Source organism: Lactuca saligna, chromosome 5, assembly GCF_052625555.1.
Source record: "Lactuca saligna cultivar CGN05327 chromosome 5, ASM5262555v1, whole genome shotgun sequence".
In the NCBI taxonomy this organism is placed as follows: domain Eukaryota; kingdom Viridiplantae; phylum Streptophyta; class Magnoliopsida; order Asterales; family Asteraceae; genus Lactuca; species Lactuca saligna.
The window spans coordinates 188,063,616-188,078,633 of NC_136421.1; the positions used below are offsets into that span (position 1 = coordinate 188,063,616).

Consider the following 15,018-nt stretch of genomic DNA (forward strand, 5'->3'; position numbering starts at 1 on the left):
ACTGCCAGACCGCCCTCTCAAGATATCACTATGCTAATCACTCCTCGAATAACAACCCCCGATAACTCACTGCCCTTCTGACTCTCTTACTGCAACTGATAGAATCGAGTTACAGACCAATATCTGGCTACCGATCACTCATACCAGATATACTAATTGATCCAAATCATATCCCAACGAAACGGAAGGGCCACATATCACCAGGGACCCATCCTCTGTGCCGCTATTAGAACCCATCTCGAACAGTGGTCTCTCAACACCCTATCCTCTAACACCAGAAAATGATCATGCTCACTCAGAAGTATCCTCTGACATCTAATAACCATAAATCCCAGCTTCCTCTCAATTTTCCCTTTTAACACTAAGCACCAGGTGAGCTCCCGACCCAACAATTGAATCTCCAAGGTTACCCATAGCCTACCCCAAAGCATCTCACTAGCTACCTCCTAACAATAACTATCTTGGCACATAGTGACACACAAGTCATGAGGTTCGCTTCATCCCCAGCGAATGCTACAATCCCAACTGAAGATCGTCTCATCCCCGACTTTTGTCGTCTACCACGCATTAGTCCTATGTGCCTCGTGGTACCTCCCGTACCAATGAACTTGACCCACTCAGGTCTAAGACATCATACGACAAACAATACCCCACAAAATGGAACCCATCTCTGAATCTGAATCTCATTTCGCCTACTCAATACACCACTAGAGTCAAACTCAACTCGAGAGTCTGATCCGACCCAAAATTAGAACCACTCGTCCCAAATAAGCACTCAACTCAAGACCCACGACCCGCAACTCGCGCGTACATCACTTCTCCAATTCATTCTGATTATGATAACCGCACTTTAACTCAGAATATAATGATTCTCGGTCATTAAGGAGACCCCAATCTCGCCCCCGGTCCAACCACCAGGTTCCCAAAAACTCAAATAATAAGGCTATCCTAGCCTAAAACTCTTTTGCATCATGCTCTGTCTAGTGAATAATACGAATCCCCGTAGACCTACGACATTCTCTCACTGACTCATGAATGATACGACCCCCCGCAATATCACAACACTTCTCTTGCCGACTGGTGAATACTACGGGTCCCTGTAGTATCACAACATTCCCTCGCTGACTAGTGAAGACTACAGCTCTCCGCAGTATCACAACACCCTCTCGTTGACTGGTGAATACTACGACCCCCCCCCCCCCCCCCGGCAGTATCACAACACTCTCTCATTGACTGGCCATTGAAGGGTATAGTTAATGGTTTGGTCTAGGCTTTCATTGTAATAAGTTCTTTTGAGTCTTTATGCAATTTTGGTAGGTTGTTTGTTAGTTTACGGCCAAGTAGTGAGTTTATGGTCGTAAGCCTGTTTACGGCCGTAAACCCAGTGTCTGACCCAATTCCACTATATATAAGGGTTGTGTAGGTCATTAATGGTTATTGATGCCACAATAGTTCACGGTCATAGAGAGCAAGTTGTACTAGACGTTTTATGCAATACAAGCGTGTGCAAGCTTGTTCCAATTCTATTTCTTCATTGTTTCTTATTATATTTGATTGTGTGATTGCTTGATCATTCGTAAAGATCCATTCTCAGGACCTTACAATTGGTATCAGAGCAAAACCGGTGTCAAAGCATCATTCAATCGAGTTTTCAACCGTTTAAACTCATATTCTTTAGTGTTCATGATTAGGGTTTGGTGTTTTCATTGCAAAGGGGGTAAAATCTGCATCAACTTGCGTTTATTGAGATTTTTGGGAGTTTACTGCCAAAAGATTACGACCGTAAACTCAAGCACATTCAAGAGGCGTAAATTGTGTTCTTAAACCGTAATCATTGCATCATAAATAACCGTAAACTGCCTGACCGTAAACACCCCAACCGTAAACACAGTTTACGGCCGTAAACAACTGACCGTAAACTCAATTTTGACAATCTTATATTTTTTTTAATTTTTAAGTTTTAAAATTAGAATAAATGGATTCTCAAAGTCAAACACATCATCATGAGCTGGATTCTGTTATGGGCACCACTACACGCATTCCAAGGCTGCTGTCTGCAGATGGTTTTCCTGAATGGAAATACCGGATTGAAAAGTACATTAAAATGAAGGACTTCAAGATTTGGAGAAGCATCATCAAGAATCCTGTCAGAATTACCACAACTGTTGCAAGGCAAGTAGTTGACAAAGCTGTTGAAAACTACACGGATGAAGATTTTGAGAAAGTAGAAGAACAGGAAAGGGTTTTGGTCACTCTAACCATGGCTTTATCTCCTGATATAGCTCAAGGTTTCAGAGAGTATACTTCAGCTAAGGCTTTGTGGGAAGCCTTGATTGAGGTATATGAAGGTAATGAAGACATGAAGGAAAGCTGCCAGGATATGCTGCGACAAAGGTTTAACATGTTCAACTACATTCCTGGAGAAACCCTGGAGGCACAGCTGCAGCGATTCACAACTCTCACCACTGAGATGACTATAGCTGGGATCTTCTTGACAAAGTCTGAAATAAATAAAAAGTTGTTGAATGCTCTTCCAAAGTCATGGGACATGAATGTAGCTGTCATTAAGAAGACCAAGGATCTAAATCGCCTTACTCTTGCAAAAATAACGGCGACCATCAAGGCGTGTGATATTGATGATAAACAGCAGGAGATAAATCATGTGAATTCATATTCAACTACAAACCTTGGGATTTCATCTAACAATACTCTTTCATCTTTCACCTTTCCCTCTCCATGTCAACCATTTGCTGCTCAGCAAGCTCAAACTCAATCCTTTTCCACTTCATCAGCTACTTCACTTCCTGCTACATCATCCATGCCTTTTTCTCAGAACCAATCGTTTGGTTCTCCTCAAGTTGCTCCTTCCTCAAATGCGGCTTCTTCCTCAAATTGAAAGGAGTATGATGAAAATCTTACTCTCGCCACAGGACTTGTTAACTGTTCGAATTCTCTTGTAGCTGGAGATCTTCCACCACAATTTTCATTTGCTGATTTGGATCAGATTCATCCAGAAGACGTGGAATAGATGGATATTACATGGCAAATTGCCATGGCAGTGTTTAGGGCGAAGCAGTTTTCGAAGAAGACGGGGAAGAATAACTGGGGGATGAGCGCTAATAAAAAGGTGGGGTTTAGCAAAGGGAAGCTGTGCTATTTCAATTGTCACGAGTCGGGTCATTTTGCTCGTGAGTGCCCGAAGCCGGATAGAGGATTAAACACTAACCGGACAATGGTTGCAGTGGGAAACAATCGGGGAGGTGCTCAGGTCAACAGTGAAAAGGCTATGATTGCTCAGTTATTTGACTAGGAGGACCAGATTTAGCCCCTGCACATTTCAAAACCTGAAAATTCTCACTTGGCCCAAGTTAAGGATGAAGCTTCCGTGGAGAGTATTGCAGCTGAAGAAAAGATGATGGAGCTTCAGTTTGCTTTGATCGTATCTTCTACTTCTGAACCAAATAAAAATGAGGTAAGTTTGCCTTCTTGTTCTCAAGCTTGTATTGATTATGTTAAAATTCTTCGTGAGTAAATAGAATCATTACGTAGAGAAGTACAGGACCTTAGATATGAGGGTTATCAACTTAGAAAAGGACAAAACCGCTTAAAGGCCCAATTAGAGACAAAAATAAAGGACTTTAGGAGACTTTAGGAAGACTATAGTAGTAAATGTGAAAACTATGATTATATCAAGAGACAGAATGCTGAGTTAATTGCTAAGCTTGATACATTAAAGAATAAATTTGTTACATCAAACTTTGATTTTAAAAAATATGATGTATCAAGCAAGGTAGTTGCCAACATGATTGACCATTTCCTACAGTTTAAACAAAACCAGAAAAAGGGTTGGGATATGATAAAGTGCCTCCTCCTTTCAATCACAATTATCAGTATCGCCCTGTCTCTGATGAGGAGATTGCCAATGAATCTTTCATGGTTTATGGCAGCCAACAGGTCCTGTTTCAGGAGGAGTTATTAATGTTGAAAATACTAACGTTTCTACTTCCCCTGCAGATCAATCCTTAAATCAATCAAAGCACGAAGTTGAAGGATTTGTTTCTGAAAATAAACTGAGTCCGAACCTGGAGTTTTAGTTTTAAATAAAGACTTTATTTTTTCTGATGTTAAAAGTGACAATGTTTTTTGTGATTTTTCTGCACCTGCTGATACTGGTTTGAATTGTTTTAAAGTGTTTGATGAGATGTTTGATAATTCTGATGTTTGTAATGATGCTAATAAAAACTCACCATTTCCACAAGTCACTCCATCTGATACACCCTCATTTATCTCATAACCTGCTTCGTGTTCATGTTCATGTGAGAAAAGTAAGGGTGTCGGTATGCAAAATAAAACTGAAAAGGGTAGTACAGGTTTTAATAATAAGAAACAAATATGTTTTAATTGTGGTATTGGTGGTCATATAGCTAGGAATTGTCTAAATAGAATGTTTGTACATTATACGTCACAAAGAGGAAAGAATGAATTTAGAGGAAGGTCTTTAACTAGAAAGTCCTCTAGAGCTCGTTCTCGGAATGATGATTGGAAGGATGATTGTAGTAGAAAAAGGGTTGTTTTTCAAAATAATAAAAAAGGTTTTTCGTAACAAAGTCCCAAACAGTTTGTCAAAACCGAACACGACTCCGCCAAGATCAGTTTCGTCAAGGAGCAGCTCTGGGTCTTCAACCACTTCTAGTACAAAACCCAAGTGCTAAATGCAAACTGATAAGAAACCTATTTCAAAACCATCGGTGACTGTTAGGAAACCTAATTACCGATGGATGCCCAAAATAAAATCCAATCCATCATCAGCATCCTCTGAAAAGTTAGTCAATAATGATAAATCTGAAAAAGTGAAGGGTCAACCCGAGAAAGTGATGACATGGGTTCCCAAATCTGAATGATCCTGCACATTTTACAGGGACAGTTGCGGAGGAAATGTCGTCAGACCTTGGTTTGTCGATAGCGGCTACTCCCGACATATGACAGGAGATATCTCCCAACTAAACAACATTCAATCTTTTAATAGGGGATATGTTTCCTTTACAGGTGGAGAAGGTGGCAAGATCACTCAGAGAGGAACCGTTACAAATGGAGTTTTAAGTTTCGAGAATGTCAACTTTGCTCCCGAGTTAAAGCATAGTTTGTTGAGCGTGTCTTAGATATGCGACAAAGGTTATTCTACACATTTCACTGATAAGGAATGTATGATTCTCAAGCCAGGCATTGTCATCCCGGAAGAATGGATTCTTGTCAAATCTAAGAAGGATGGAAATGCTTACATTATTGATATGAATAGCAACCTTCCCGAACAAGTTATTTGTCCCTTTTCAAAGGTCTCCGAACAAAATGAAATTTTGTGGCACCGAAGACTCGGTCATGCTAACGCCAAAAACCTAAATCGTCTTGCAAAGAATGAGATGGTCCATGGTTTAACTGTCAGAGATTTTATAACGTTTGAGAAGTGTGTATCATGTGCCCAGGGTAAACATCATAGAAAACCACACCTGCCAAAACAGGTTAACTCAATCAGTGAGGTGCTTCAATTATTACATATGGACTTGTTCGGTCCAGTCAACGTCCTAAGCATCAACATAATTTCATACTGTCTGGTTGTGATTGATGATTTCTCTCGTTTTACGTGGGTCTTCTTCTTATCCAACAAAGCTAGGGTTGCAGATCTGATAAAGAAGTTCATAATGCTTATTGAGAACCAAACCAATAATCGGGTGAAGCGCTTCGTACCGACAACGGAACAGAGTTCAAGAATTCTATTCTAGATCATTTTTGCACCAGAAGTCAGAGTGGAGATGTCAATACATGTCTCTATTCTTGCTTTATCTCTTCAATAGAGCCCAAGAATGTTGAAATGGATCTGAATGAGCCTAGCTAGGTAGATTCTATGGATGAAGAGTTGAATCAGTTTGAAAAGATCGAGTTTGGAAATTGGATGAGTTACCAAAGGGCAAAAAGTCTCTTGACACACGCTGGGTCTATCGAAACAAGGAGGATAATTCAGGGGGTATAGTGTGAAATAAAGCTAGATTGGTAGTTCGCGAGTTTCGACAAGCCGAGTGTCTTGATTATACTGAGGTTTATGCTCCAGTAGCTCGCTTGGAGGCTATTCATATCTTCCTTGAATATGCTTCCTACATGAACTTCACGGTTTATCAAATGGATGTCAAGACAGCCTTCTTGTATGGCAAAGTGAAGAAAGAAATCTACGTTGATCAGCCCCCTGGGTTCGTTAACTCGAAGTTTCCTAATCATGTCTACAAGTTGGACAAGGCACTGTATGGGTTACATCAAGCTCCTTGAGAGTGGTATGTGACCCTTTCAAAGCACTTGCTCGGGCATGGATACCCTCGTGGCACTATCGATCAAACTTTTTTTATCAAGCATGTTGGTAATGATCAGATTCTGGTTCAAATCTACGTTGACAACATTATCTTCGGGTCTACCAGTCCGTAGCTATGCACGGAGTTTGAAGGCATTATGAAAAAGCGGTTTGAGATGAATTCGTTGGGAGAAATGACCATGTTTCTAGGGCTTCAGGTCAAACAAAATTCAATCGGAATCCTGCTACATCAAGCCAAGTATGTGGAGGACATTCTTGAGAAGTTCGGGTTTCAAGCGCTAAACCTGCATCGACGCCGATGGCCGAAAGACCTCTGCTGACTCCAGATCCTGATGGCGAATCCGTAGATCATACACACTACAAATCAATGATCGGATCGTTGATGTATCTTACTGCAAGCCGTCCAGACATAATGTTTGCAGTTTGTCAATACGCACGTTATCTGGGTAATCCAAAATTTTCACATCCTATTGTTGTCAAAAGAATTTTTCGATATATCAAAGGCAGCCCAAAATTGAGTCTTTGGTATCCGAAAAATTCAGAATTTGATTTATATATTTTTGCTGACAGTAATTATGGAGGTTGTGAGCTTGACAGGAAATCTACTTCAGGAGGGTGTCAATATCTTGGAGATAGGTTGATGTCGTGGTAGTGCAAGAAGCAACACACCGTCTCAACTTAAACAGCTGAAGCGGAATACGTTGCTGCATCTGCTTGTTGCTCTCAAGTTATCTAGATCCAACATCAGTTGTTGGATTACGGTTTGAATTATCTAGAAACCTTTATTTACTGTGATAATGAGGATGCGATTCAAATTTCTATAAATCCTGTCCAACATTCCAAAACCAAGCACATTGATATTAAAATTCATTTTATCAGACACTGTTATGAACGTTCACTCATCCGGCTGGAACAGGTTCCCACTGCTAATAATGTGACGGATCTGTTCACCAAGCTTTTTAACAAAGCTCGATTCAATGTGCTTGTGGGATTTTTGAAAATGATTCGTTTTGAGGATGAATTTTATTTTTCTATTTTTTACTTATTTTAAGCTATTTTTATTTTTATTTTCTTAATTCTTATTTTCTATTTTATTTTTGGTTAGATTAGTTTAAATTTGTGCATTTTAGTGATTTCATTCTCACCCATGCATAAATTTAGGGGGAGAAATAAACAAAAAGCAAACAAAAAATTAAAAATTTCAAAAATCCAAAAACAATAAAAAATCAGTAAATCAAAAATATGTTGCTGATAGTCTTGCTTGTAGGTGATGTGTTGGGAAGTGATATTATCAAGTGATAACAGGCAGTCTGAATCTGTGTAACGTACCAAAATTAAATTGTCTACGCTCTGTGTTCGATGCGCTGGTAGGCACGAAAGATTCTAAATGGACTTGACTAGAAGGATTTGAACTTAAGGAATTCAAGGACATGACAAATCATAAACTACTTAGATCCGTTTAGCTTGACAATACAACGCTCGGATAGGTTGAGCGGGGAGATATGCATGGGAGTCTACTGGTCACATTAAAAGAACCCCTATCTAGAACTGTGGATTAACTTTTCCTCGATGTGCGGATTTTGTCCTTAATTCCAGTATTGATGGGGTGACTGGGGAATTCTGATAAATTAGGTCTATAGAAGGTTATTTTCTTTCTTTCTGTCTGTTATTCATATGTTGCCTCCTTTGCGTGATCGAAAGATCCGACCTGGACTGTAACATATGCAATTCTATCTTTCTGCGTCTTCTCTCTATGCAATTCTTTCAATCTGTTAGCCATATAATGTCTCATTTGCGTGACTTACAATCTGACCTGGTACACAGTATATGCATCATTATTTTTCTCAGTCCCTCTAAAATTTCAACTAGTCATATGTTTCATCCTCTTCGTGATTGGAAGAGATCCGACCTGGGCATATAGCATATGCATTCTAAATCTATCTTCTCTCTTAATAATTGTCTGCTCACCTGATGTAAGGAGTATTCTGAAGGTTCTTGATTACTGGAGCATATCAGGAAGCGGGAAACATGTGCTAGTACAATTAAAATTGAATACTTACAGATTGTTTGTAGATCTCGTTGCTCAATTTAGGTGGACAACAATATCCCTGGTCGTCGTCAGATAAATGGTCCCTAGAAATCTATTTAAGAATATAGAATCAAAAAGATCTTGTCTTTAATAGATTGTCAAAATTTTATCACAATTTTTCGTGTTTAAGTGGACCACAATACCGACGATCGATCAGACATAGACATAAAGGTAAAGATACCGATAAGTAGACCAAGGCTGTCTAACAACTTTGATCCCTAAGTCACAAAATTATATTCAGTGTTTGTTTAGATAAGTTTAGTGTATTTTATTTTAACTTTATTTTATTCTTATTTTTGTTTCATTTTAATTTTATTTTGTAATTATCCAAATTTAAAGTTTAAATTTCGGAAATTATTTTATTTTATTTTATTTTTAATTTTATTTTTATTTTTGTCAATGTTAATTTTAATTTTTATTATATTGTTAAAAGTAGTCAAAGTTTTTTTTTTTAATTTTTAAACTTTAGATATTTTTATTTTTTATTTTATTTTATTTTTAAATTTAATGTTACTGTTAATTTTTTAAATCCTCAAGTTTTATTTTTGAAAATTATTTGAAATATTGGATTGTGCCTTACACTGTGTGGACAACACGTAAAATAGTCAAGGGTATATAAGAGAGTTTACAGCCAGAAACTCTCTCCTTCTTCACTTTTCAGCTTCCGGCCGCAAATTCTCTCCCTTTCTCTCTCATCTTCGAAAAAAACGTTTTTCTTGTGAAATTGCTCCGATCATCTCAAAGGTAGTAAGATTCCGACCATGGATGTGTAGTTGTTTCACGAAATCGTTGCGTTTTGAGCCTAAAATTGACGAAAATAGGTATGTCGGAGCGTACGGCCCAAGCTTACGACCAAGGAACTTACGTCCGTAATCTCCGTTTGTGGCCTTGAGCTTACGGCCATGGGTTTACGACCGTAAACTCCAGGTTAATCGTAAACTTCTGGTTGACCTTGAACTCAAATTTTGGACAAAATAACTAATTTTTGGGCTAAATTTAAATCAATTGAAATATTATTTGCTCAAATATCTTTCTTTTCTTACTTGGTATGTTTTGGTGCAGATCAAATGGCAAGTTTACAGTTCACGGACATGCATAACTTGGCAATTATACTGGCAGATCCTCTGGTTGCCCATGGAGAATTCAGGTCGATGATTCATGGTTTGAGAGAATGTTGTCTGGCCTCCGCCATCACCATGAACACTATGGTCTATCAGAACATCATAAGGGAGTTCTGGCAGACTGCCAAGATGAAAAGAGATGATGATGGAGCAGTGACTGTGGATGCAATCGTTAAGAGATGCAAGGTTGTAATCACTGCGCAGTTCATTAGAGAAACGTTGCTGATCAATGACTTACCTAGTTTTCTCACTGAGATCGGGATTAAAGACGCTCAAAAGATTCTAAAAAAGATGGGGTATGAAGGTGACTCTCCTCCTACAGTGAAGAAGCCTCTGCCACCTTATTGGAGATGCATCTCCGGCAGGAGGTCTGGTGCAGATGAAATATCTCTGAGGAACACTGGAGCTATTGTTCTCTTGCTGCAGGGATTGACTTCAACTTTTCGAGGTTTATCCTGGACAAGTTCGTAGTCAACATCAATGCTATAACTCGGGATACCTTCTTGATGTATCCCAGGTTCATTCAGCTATTCATCAACAAACAATTTCCTGATATGGTCAAGGAGGTAGATACACTTGATATGAAGTCCTTAGGCCCTCACACTGTTGGGCTCATCAAGAAAAATCAAAAGGGAAAGGTCATCTTTTAAGGATTGTATCCACTTGTAAAATTTGGAAGATTTGCTGAGCCAAATGAGGCATCCGAGTCTCATGGATCTTCTGACAAAATATCCTCTGAGCCTACTTCATCAGAAAAAGTTATTTCAGAAGAGGATGTGATCACGATGTCAGATCAAGAAAAGGAAGAGACAATTGCTCCCGATGGTTCTGTAGCTGAGGAGCATGACCTGCAATCAGTCCAAGTCGAAAGTGACTACAATGAAGGGTCTTCTAAGAAAGCGACTAAGACTGATCAGTATGAAGACCTTGATCTTAAAGGCTTTGATAAAGATGAGATTCCGACTAACTTTGGAAGTAATGAAGACTTTTTGTCAAATGTCAATCTCAACACACTACTTGACAATATCAGTGATGTTGCTCATCCAGCAACGGAGATAAGGGACTCTGATGACGTTCTCGAGTCAACACCTGCTAGCGATCAAGTGGTTGATACGACAACTCCCATGGTGACAGTGTTATGGATTCCTCCCCTTCATGTTGTTTCACCTACAATTGAACCACTTCAAAGTGATGATTCAACAATCCAGACCTTACAACCTCCATCAAAGAGAAGAAGATGTGATCCTAGACACGGGCTTCTGGGTTCTGACTTATCTCAAGGCCTGCCAATTAATCCAACAACTACCCCTGCTATTGTCTAAACAGAACCTTTTATTGAAGGTCCTAGCACCATCTTTGAGGTTGGTGGTTCCTCTGCTCAAGCAGGATTCTCTTCTCCTAGGGCAGATCTAGATGGTGCCTCTGTACGGCTAGCCATGCATCTAGCTCAGGAACAAACTTCAATACCTTCTTCTATAGCTAAAGGAATTTCTTTTAGACAAGGTCATTCAGGAGAAGATGATTCAGTTATTGATGAGCTTCAAAAGAGAGTAAATGTACTGGATCAAAAGAACATAGAGCTCAGTATTCAAGTCAATGATCTGTTGAGCGAGAATGTAAATATGAAGATTCGAGTTTCTGATCTTCAAGAGGATAAAGCTCTGAAGACCAAGCAGATTTCTAACCTACAAAATCACTTTAATTGTAATAACGTAAATTTTCAAAACAATTTTTCATTTTTAAATCATATTTTCAATCACCAAAACAATATCAAACAAACTGTATCCAATGTCATCATAACAAACAAATCCCAGAATCTCAAAAGATCTCAATACATAAATCCTCTCAGTGTGTACGGATCATGTCGGCGCCTTCCCACGGTCCTCGCTAGTACCTGAAACACACAACATAACAACTGTAAGCATAAATGCTTAGTGAGTTCCCCAAAATACCACATACAACACATACGCCTTTCCAGGCCATAACTCTGTGGGACCTTCCGATCCAAGTGTCTCAGGGGACTTCCGTCCCGAATCCTAGTAAACCTTCCGGTCCTACCCATATCGACCTTCCGGTCCGTAACCTCTTGACCTTCCGGTCCATGTCCTCTTGACCTTCCGGTCCATATCATCTTGACCTTCCGGTCCTAATATACATAGCATACATAACGCATACATATCACGTATTAGCATATAGCACATACATCTCATAGCATATAAGACCTTCCGGTCACACATGGGTACCCTTCCAGGTACAGTATGGTGAGAATACTCAACTCGGGTGTCTCGGATAGTCACGCACATGAGAACACTCATGTACCCCCGCCGAATCACATAAACAATACTAATAAATAATGGCTCTCAAGGCTATATTAAATCCATTCCTACAATCCTACAGAAGGGTAAAAGACCTTTTTACCCCTCCCTGACCAAAAAGTCCAAATGTTGACCAAAACCCTAAAAGTCAACGAAAGTCAACCCTTCGGGTTACGTTGCGCGTACCAAATCAGTACGTTGGGCGTACCCGGCGACTTCACATAATCGGGGAACGCGAACCCTTACGCTGCGCGTACTAGGATTATGCCCCACATAACTCCCGGTTTCATATTCCTTTTGATTTTGGGTCTTAAACGGTTCAGACACACGTCCAACTTTCAGATCTGACTGTCTCTAAGCCTCTTAATCCATAAAGTTGGTGACTTTAAGCCTTTACATGGCTGTAAAAGTCACCAACACCCATATCATTCCATTTCCAACACTTAAAAGCCCATAACTCAAGCATGACTCCATAATAACGACCAAGTTGGGATTTTTATGGATCTACAGCACATATATCATTGAAATGGGATAGATCTAGGTCCATGGAGTCCCTTTTGTTCATAAAATCTCCACCTTTGGGACTTTAACCGTAAAAATGGACCATGCAACACCAAACCAAAATAAAGAGGAAAGTTCTAAGCTTTATACCTCTAAGTGAAGCTCCTCCCTCTGAAGAACTCAGATCCAAGCTTGAACTGCAAACCCTAGCCTCCACAAGCACCTCCCCTTCTTCTTCACTAATACACAAAGGCACTTTTAGCTCAAAACACTCACACACAAGCTTTAGGACGAAGGAAATACTCTATTAGGGTTTCACTCTCTGAAATGGTGGCTGAGGATAAGGCCTTAGCACTCTTTTTATAATACACAAGCCACAATTTAAGGTTTGCATCTGGGCCCGCTACGCCCAACGTAACCCTGGGTACGCCCAGCGTACCTAGGCGAGTCCGCGTCCAACTTAAGCGCATGAGTACGCGCAGCGTACTCTCCAGTACGCCCAGCGTACTCATTTGCAATATTTTCCACTCAAGGGCTAATTTTGACAGCTTGACAAAAGAGAAGGGGTAAATAGTTGTACCTGAATTTCGGGATGTTACAATTCTCCCCACTAGAACCAGACTTCGCCCTCGAAGTCTCATGTTGAAAACAACTCCGAATGTTGCTTCCGCATCTCCGACTCCGACTCCCAAGTCAACTCGGACACCTTCCGATGTTGCCAATGGACCTGAACCAGGGGCACCTCCTTGTTCCTCATAACCTTGATCTTTCGATCCAAGATTGCGATTGGTCTCTGAGCATAATTCAGGCTCGCATCCACCTGAATGTCCTCCAGCGGCACCAGCGCCGACTTGTCGGCTATACACTTCCTCGGCTGAGACACGTGGAAGGTATCATATATCTTACTTATTTCCGCAGGTAGCTCCAACTGATATGCTACCCTGCCCACCCTCGCGGTCACCCTGAATCACTACTAGAAAAACAGCCTTTTACGACGCGCAAATAATGACACACACTGATAGAGGACGCGCATTTGTGTGTGCCCTTAAAATTAATGTCAAAATTCCAAAATTCGAAGGATAGAGGACACGTATTTGTGCGTGCCCTAAAATTATTGTCAAACAAAACAAAATTAAAAACACGGAAAGCACTTACTTTAAGTGTGTGTCATCTACAAATGTCGCTTTATATTTTTTTCACTAAACGCGCGTTTTTAAAGAGGGATCTCTAAAAATCTAAAATTTTGAATACCCCGCTTCTACACTCTCTCCTCTGGATAGCCTTATCTCTCGTAAAATCACACAGAGCCATTCTCTCCCCCCTTTCTCTCTCCCTCTTACCCTAGACACAACCACTGACCTTCATCAGATCTATCTTCTTCTCCCCAGCCGCCACCAACAAACCACAACCTTATTCATTACCCTAAAAACCATACTATTCTTTCACCTCTCGTAATCTCTCTCATAACACTTAGGTTTTTGGCAATGAAAAAAGTTGACCCCCTACTCCTTTGATATCTTCTAATTTCTTAATGTATATAGGTTAAAATCAACCATTGCAGTAGAGCATCTTCTTGTGTAGTGTTTAGAGGGAATGGAAATCCCCAAAAATTTGAAACCCCGCATCTTCTCCTTCCCTTCGTATCCTTCTTTGCCCTAATCTTGCTTCTTGACGCTATCATCTTCTTTCTCCCCACATTGGCTGTTAGCTTTATACTTCCCATTCCCAATTCTTAATACCCTATCTCTATTTAATTGAAAATATTTTCCCTTTAGTCTAGACGTCTACTTTTCCGCCTTAGACAATGATTACAACAATGTTGGATGAAGCTGCTCACCACCTATACATATCCCTTTGCCACCACGTTCTCATGTCACCGACTTTCCCCATTGGCTACATATTTTGTCCAGTTGAATTGAAGGCTAAAGGTCTTGATTTATTATTCATCTCCGGCTTCAAATTAACACTTAATGCTTGGATTCTAATTAACTCTCTCGTTTTTTCTTTTAGGTTTTTGCTGCGCAACTCTATTCTTTGATATCCAAGACTTCTTGATTCACATACATCACGAAACAAGATGGTTTTGCCAAAAGACGTTGATCTGCTTAACCCCCCAGCTGAGTTGGAGAAGAGGAAGCATAAGCTCAGACGACTTGTTCAATCTCCGAACTCTTTCTTCATGGATGTCAAGTGCCAGGGTTGTTTCAACATAACAACCGTATTCAGCCACTCTCAAACGGTGGTGGTGTGCGGAAACTGTCACACGGTGTTGTGCCAGCCGACTGGTGGTCGTGCAAGACTCAATGAAGGATGCTCTTTTAGAAGGAAGGGAGATTGATCCTATTACTTGCTTTTATGGCTAGTTAATCAGAAGTTGCTTCGGTGCTATTACTTAAAAAGTTACAAGTTGAGTATTTTATTCTAGTTTTTCTTGTTGGACCCCAGCCATCATCTTATAAAATTAGGGCTTGTGTTTGAATATTTTGATTGAACGACAGGTGATTCAGACCGTCTTCTCACTGTTAAGCTTCTATTAGGTATAGATTTTTAAAAGTTTCTTTGAATTTTTTGTTGGTGACTGCTAGTATCGGATCCAAGAATGGATTTTTAAACTTCCATGTTCATGTGTATGTTTTC

At 39.9% G+C, this 15,018-nt stretch overlaps 1 pseudogene; it reads left to right on the forward strand.

Moving 5' to 3' along the window:
• Positions 1-14,433: 14,433 nt before the first annotated feature.
• On the forward strand, positions 14,434-14,723 carry LOC144997704 (small ribosomal subunit protein eS27y pseudogene; annotated as a pseudogene).
• The last annotated feature ends 295 nt before the right edge of the window (positions 14,724-15,018 follow it).